This window comes from Podarcis raffonei, chromosome Z (assembly GCF_027172205.1).
Source record: "Podarcis raffonei isolate rPodRaf1 chromosome Z, rPodRaf1.pri, whole genome shotgun sequence".
Taxonomy (NCBI): Eukaryota; Metazoa; Chordata; class Lepidosauria; order Squamata; family Lacertidae; genus Podarcis; species Podarcis raffonei.
Window position 1 is genome coordinate 46757244 of NC_070621.1, and position 6356 is coordinate 46763599.

A 6356-nucleotide genomic window follows, 5' to 3' on the forward strand; every position below is an offset into this window, starting at 1 on the left:
GCATGGCTTAATGCAAAAATAGTATCTAGGTGACTTACAAACAGAGTAAAAATGCAGAGTTTAAAACAGAGCAATTGAGAGCGGGGTCTTCTCACCTGGGCAGCCTAGGACTTCCATGGACACTGCCCAGGTCTGGACTGTATCAGCAACTGCTAGAGACCAAAAGGGACTGCTTCCCACCTCCCATATCAAAATAACTAAAATTAAGACATTTGTCTGCAGTGGTCAGGATGCTGGACCAGGAATGCAGAGACCCAGATTCAAATCCTCACTCAGCCCTGCAGCTCCCTGGGAAACCGTGACCCAAGAAATGCCTACAACTGCTTTCTCCTGCTAAGGATACATACCCAAGCACTTCCCCATCATCTCAGACGACTATCCATTGATGGAGGCTTGATTTTGTCCCCTGTAAGTTCTATTAATTGACAACGCAATTGCTAGGCTGGACACTTACATAACCCTGAAAAAGGTTTTGCCTAAATTGCTTTGATCTATAAAACCTTATGCAGCTCAGGGCCCCAGTACCTCAAAGGCTGCCTCTCCCCACATGAACCAGCCTTCACCCTATGTTCACCATCTGAGATCCTGCTCAGTGTGCCATCTCCAAGGGAGGTGAAGAGGGAATGGCAAAATGAGAATGGGCCTTATGGAATGCTGTCTTGAGGGAACTGCGTCTGGCACCATCACTGGCTAGTGTTAGGCACCAGGCAAAAGCATTTTTCAGCCAGCCTTTGGCCTTGAACTTGGAGAATTTTAGATATTGTGGCCTCCTTTAGTAGGTGGGATGTGTTAGGCCGCCTTTCATATGTGTATGGATGTTTCTAGCTTTTATTTTGCTTTAGTTTTACACTGGTTTTAATTTTTAAATATATTGTAAGTTGCTTTGAGGTTACTTTTCGTTAAAATAAAGTGACTAGCCAGTGTGAACAACAACATCATAATATGCTAGTTTAGAACAAATGACCCTAGTTTAAATTAAAATACATCTCACCATAGTGGGTGATTTGAGTCCAAGATACCTCAGCAGCTGCCTGATACCTAATATCCCTGCTCATTCTCTAGGATGGGAGTCATTGCTAGGGGTCTCCCATGGTTCGGATGCATGCCTCATGTCCAGATGGAGACATGCATTCAGTATTGTGGGTCCAGTTTTTTGGAACTCCCTTCCAGTTCACGTCAGAAAAGCCCCCTCCCTGTTGAACTTCTGGTGCTTAATGAATACTTCTTTTATTCAATCAGACTTCTTAGCTGAATTCTGATTTTATAGTTTTAACTCGTACTTTACTGTTATTGTTGTGGGTTTCTTGTACACCACTTAGAGAGACGACTGTGGTTAAGCAGCATACAAATCGTTGAAATAAATAAAATGAGCAATGTAACAAGGAATTTGCTTCTGGATTTCTCAGAAACAAGGACCAGAAAAAAGGAAGAGATGGAAGGTATTGTCTCACAAGGATGCTAGTGTTTTCTGGATTATTTCTCCATGCCAGGTAAACAGTAAAAATGACGAATGCCTGAAAGTAAACCAATGATATATTCTAGGGTATTTAGGATTAGCTCTAAAAACAAGTGTAATTGGGGAAGGGCTCTTCTTTCTTTCTTTTTAAAAAAAGAATCATAGAGTCATAGAATTGCAGAGTTGGAAGGGACCATCTAGTCCAGTTCCCTGCAATGGATGAATATGTAGCTGGCCCACACAGGGATTAAACCCACAACCTTGGTCCTATCAGCACCATGTTCTAACTAACTGAGCTGGTATCTGAAGAAGTGTGCATACAAAAGCTTATACCAAGAACAAACTTAGCTGGTCTCTAAGGTGCTACTGGACAATTGTTTTATTTTTTTATATATTTCAACTGCATCAGACCAACACGGCTATCTACCTGAATCTACAACTGAGCTAAGCAATTGAACAGCACTGCTAGATAATAATAAAAAATGTTATCATCGAGGTTAAGTTCATGGGATGTTAGGGTTGTGAATATATCTATCCAGGAGTTTTCTCATCCTTCTAATATACTGGGATTTGATGATTGTTGCATGGGGGGGGGGAAATCTCCAACGCATAAAACGTGTGGTCATCAGGACCATAATTTGTTGGTCCATCTAGCTCTGCACTGACTGGCAGCAGCTACCCAGGGCTTCGGACAGTAGACTTCTCAACCGTACCTGAAGATGCTGTGAGTTCAGCCTGGAACCTTCTGCATGCAAACCATGCAGTCTACTGCAGAGCTATGTCCCACTCCCAATTTCTTCATCAAGATTTCTGATTTATGGTTTCTAAGGTGTGTATGAAGGTCTGTCATTGTTTCCCCCTCCCCCAATGTACTGGAGGTGGCATTTGTGGTATCAGCATTTTGCAACACATATCTAGTGAGAACACTAGTTTTTCCATGGTCATACTTGTTTTTGACCCTTTGGGAGGGCACGTTACCTTCACAACACAGCAGTTTCTCCCTTCCCACCCACAATGGGCTCAATGGGGAGCCTATTACCCAACCATTTCCAGAAGTTTCATATGAACTTCATTAAGTCAATTACAGGGTGAACACATCACCGTTTCGCTGCAATTAGTATCAAAACGCTTCACTTTCCCCAATATAAAGGAGCAGATGCAGACACAGACGGAGCACCGTGTTTTCGTGAAATATATCTCGGCTCACATATTAAATCTCGCAGCCAAGCTTGGGGGGGGGGGGACCTCTCCAGACCCTGCAAATGTTGGAACAGATGTAGACTGATGATACCCATTTAGGCAAGTTGGATGATGTTCTGCAAGTATTTAAGGAAAGGTGCCCTAATTATAAGTAAAGTCCACCCAATGAGTGGGTAGGAAAGGGACAGCTTTGCCATTAGTTGGATGGGGTAGTGAAACCATATTGTGCTGCCATTTTGCAGTAGGAAAGGTGAGCATTGGGGAGAGACCATGGTTCAGTGGTGGCCAAAAACAGGCTTTGCTCATGGAAAGTCTTCAGTTAATAACATAACAGCATAAGAGTCTTGACAAATCAGGTCAAATGCTGATCAAGCCAAGCATTCCCATAGATGGATGCCTATGTGAAGGAGGCAATCAGGGTGTGAATTCAACAGCACTCTCTCCAGTTGAGATTCCCAGCAGACCAAGAATATAAGAAGATTGTGTCTGCTGGCTCTGGCCAATGCCCACCTAGTCCAGCATCCTGTTCTTACAGTGGCCATCCACATGCCCCAAAGGGAAGCCCACAAACAGAATCTGAGGGCAACAGCAACCCTTCCCAGTTGTGATTCCCATCAATGGATATTCAGCGGCATATTGCCTCCAATAATGGAGAGAGAACATAGCCTTAGGAGACAATGAAATATCGAAACTGTAGGTGCTTTGTATTAAATGCATTATATCAAATGTGTCAAACTATTTAATAAGCAGCTTTCAATTAATTGGTTGTATTTAAGGTCTTTGGTGTTGACTAATGATGGCTGCCATGTCTTGTTTTCATCTTGCAAGATTTCCAGATATTGGCCTGGATAGAGTTACCCCCAGTAAGCAAAACAGCTATTGAGAATTTTTTTTTTTTACCAGCACTGAAACTACTAATGCAAATTGCTGCTAAACAGTGATTGCATCATGAATACTGCAATTGTCTGCAACCTAGCAGAATGGATGGTTTAATAAGAATATACCCATGAAGATATGAGCACTTTGACGGGAATAAGGAACTGTTTTTCTTGCCAGACTGAGAGGAACCTGTTCAAAGACCAAAGCCAAATGTGTGTGTGTGCATGCGTGTGTAATCTGATAAAGGAGAAAAATGATCTATTGCCTGCTGATGAATGGGTTTAATTATTAGTTGTATATATTTAATGGCATGTTATTTCAATGCTTTCATCATTTGGATTCTGTTGTATTTGCATGAAGTGAGATAAGGAGGATAATAGATTTTAAAATGTTTTAAAATCAAAACCCATTATTTTTGCAAATATAATTGCCTTTAAATATCTCTCTTCTCTCTCTCTCTGTAGATAAATGATAGACTTCATCTGGGGAAATTCTACCTCTGGCACCATACCCTAAAGAATATCATTTTCTGCAATTGCCTCTGTACTATGGAATGCCCTCCTTCCCTCTGCCATATGTGTAGCAGGCATCCATCATTTGCTTTGGACATCTTGTAAAGAGATATCTTTTTTGCCCAGGCTTTCTCTGATCCTGTTTTTATCTGTCTGGATTCCCCGAATTCCTGTTTTTATTTGCTTTTGTATGCTTTATGCTACTGTTTTACTGGTTTTATGTTGCATTTCTGTTTTAATGATATGGTTTATTGTCTTATGTTGTAAACCACATGGAGATTTCTTAAAATATTAAGTGGTTTACAAATGCTTTTAAATAAATTAGATGGAGCGATGATACATAGACATTTAGGGAGTTAGTTGTTTCCTTGTGGTTTAATGGTAACTTTTTATGTTTTATAATATCGGTTCATTGAACTGCTTTCTTGCGCATTGCCTGGAGCAGCTGAATTTGCCTTATGTTTATCTACAAATAAATGATTTTGCTAAATAAAATTGCAAAGCACCCTTGCAAGGGCAGATTCTGCTGACCTCCACCCAGCTGTATTCTCTGCAGTGGAGAGGACAGTTTGTTTGTTTTTCTATGATATGAAAACTGAGAATCACGAGCAGCCAACCACACATCTACGACTGCAATGGGAACAACACAAAACAGAGCCTGCAAAACTTTGAAAGGGTGGTTTAAGGTGCTTTTGGTCATCCAGGCAAAGATGACCCATTGCGCTTCCTTGCTCAAAGCCAGAGCTTCTGTTAATACTATTAGAGCCAAAGTTTCGGATTTCAGATGAGGCATGTTGGCAATTACAGGCTGAAACGGATGCCCTTGAGAATGTGGGTCAAGTATTCAGGGCTCCAGTTTCATGGTCAAGGGGATCACAAGAGACAGCGACCTAAGAAGAACAGGAAGATCTCTTCAATGACCAAATATCTACACAGAGGGCAAGGGAAACGATGATGGAGGAGAAACAAAATATTTAAACTTGGCTTCTGGTCTGGCAAATGGTACACATCTCTATTAAACAAGATTACACACAACTTGCTGGACCAGGCCAAGGTGGGTGGGTGCAGACCAGCTATGAAATGTTCCTGGTCTAAGCCATCTTGGTGGGATTTATCTCCTGGGAGGTGGGAGGTGAAGGATTGTACTGAATACATAAATGAACAGAGCTTGCTTCCCACAGCAGCCAACCAAATTCCTCTGTGATGCGTTCAAGCGGGGCAGCGGAATGTATGAATCAGTTGATTTCAGTTTCTCCCTGTTTTCATGTTTTCCCACCTTAACTTTGTAATAAGAATTGTAAGGTCTTATATATATAATAAATGTTCATAAATGTACCAAGCAAACATGTACATAAATATATAAACCTCATTTCTGAAGAAGCACAGGAAGACAGTCCTGAAACCATTTTGACTCCCAAACTGACCAAATGTTTTCTCTGCAAGGAGGGAGGGGGTGAGGGAACCTTCCCATTGTCTCAGGAATTGGGAAATCACCATCTCAAAGGAATGGCCAAACTACCAGGAAAGGCAATCAGATAAGGCATTATCAGATAACCTGGCAGACAGGAAAAACAACAACATTCAAATTTCAGTTGTAGACTGCCTTTTCTGTGGTGTAGGTAGGATGTTTGTGGGGGGTGGTCTTGGGCTACACCCCTTCTGTGATGTATGTATGATGTATGGAGGGATGGTCTTGAGCTCTAGGGCAGGGAATTTCAAAATGGCTATATAAGGGCAAGTACATGTGGTTAGTGGTCGTCCTCCTCTCCTGCGTGTGAGGGAAGCACCCTGTTGCAACAGTTTAATAAATTAATTACTAGCTGCTTTGCTTCTCAGTATTCTCTGGTAGGCCTCTGTTATTTTCTCCTACCGATGGAGAACCTACAAAGAACTCTATAAGGGCTCTTGTGTACTCCATAAGGAAATAAGGGGAGATTTTGTTTACAACAACTTCACCCTATTTTTACATCAATTGTTTTGAATTTCCAGTTAAAAAAGAAAAATCTACACAAGAATGTGCATACATTTCCACAGTGCTTTCCCCCCTAAAAATATGTTTAGGGGTACTCTCATTTTGACTCAAGAAAACCACCATTTTATAGTTCAAAACAGGGAAAATAAAAACAGTAAATGGACAAAAATACAAAGATTCATAAAATGTTTAGGAATATGTGTACCCCTGCACCCCACCCCGAAAAAGCACTGCATTTCTGTGTATGTTTCTCCTAATATTTGCATTTTCATTCCCCGCCCCGATGCCCCAATTTGCCCTAATATAATGCAGTTTTATACATTCTTTTTACAAAGAT

At 41.2% G+C, this 6356-nt stretch overlaps 1 long non-coding RNA gene across 1 annotated transcript; it reads left to right on the forward strand.

Moving 5' to 3' along the window:
- Positions 1-2117: 2117 nt before the first annotated feature.
- On the forward strand, positions 2118-5790 carry LOC128406345 (uncharacterized). Its single transcript, XR_008328473.1, has 3 exons — positions 2118-2285; positions 3433-3519; positions 4000-5790. It is a non-coding gene; the product is annotated as an uncharacterized LOC128406345 (long non-coding RNA).
- Positions 5791-6356: the final 566 nt, after the last annotated feature.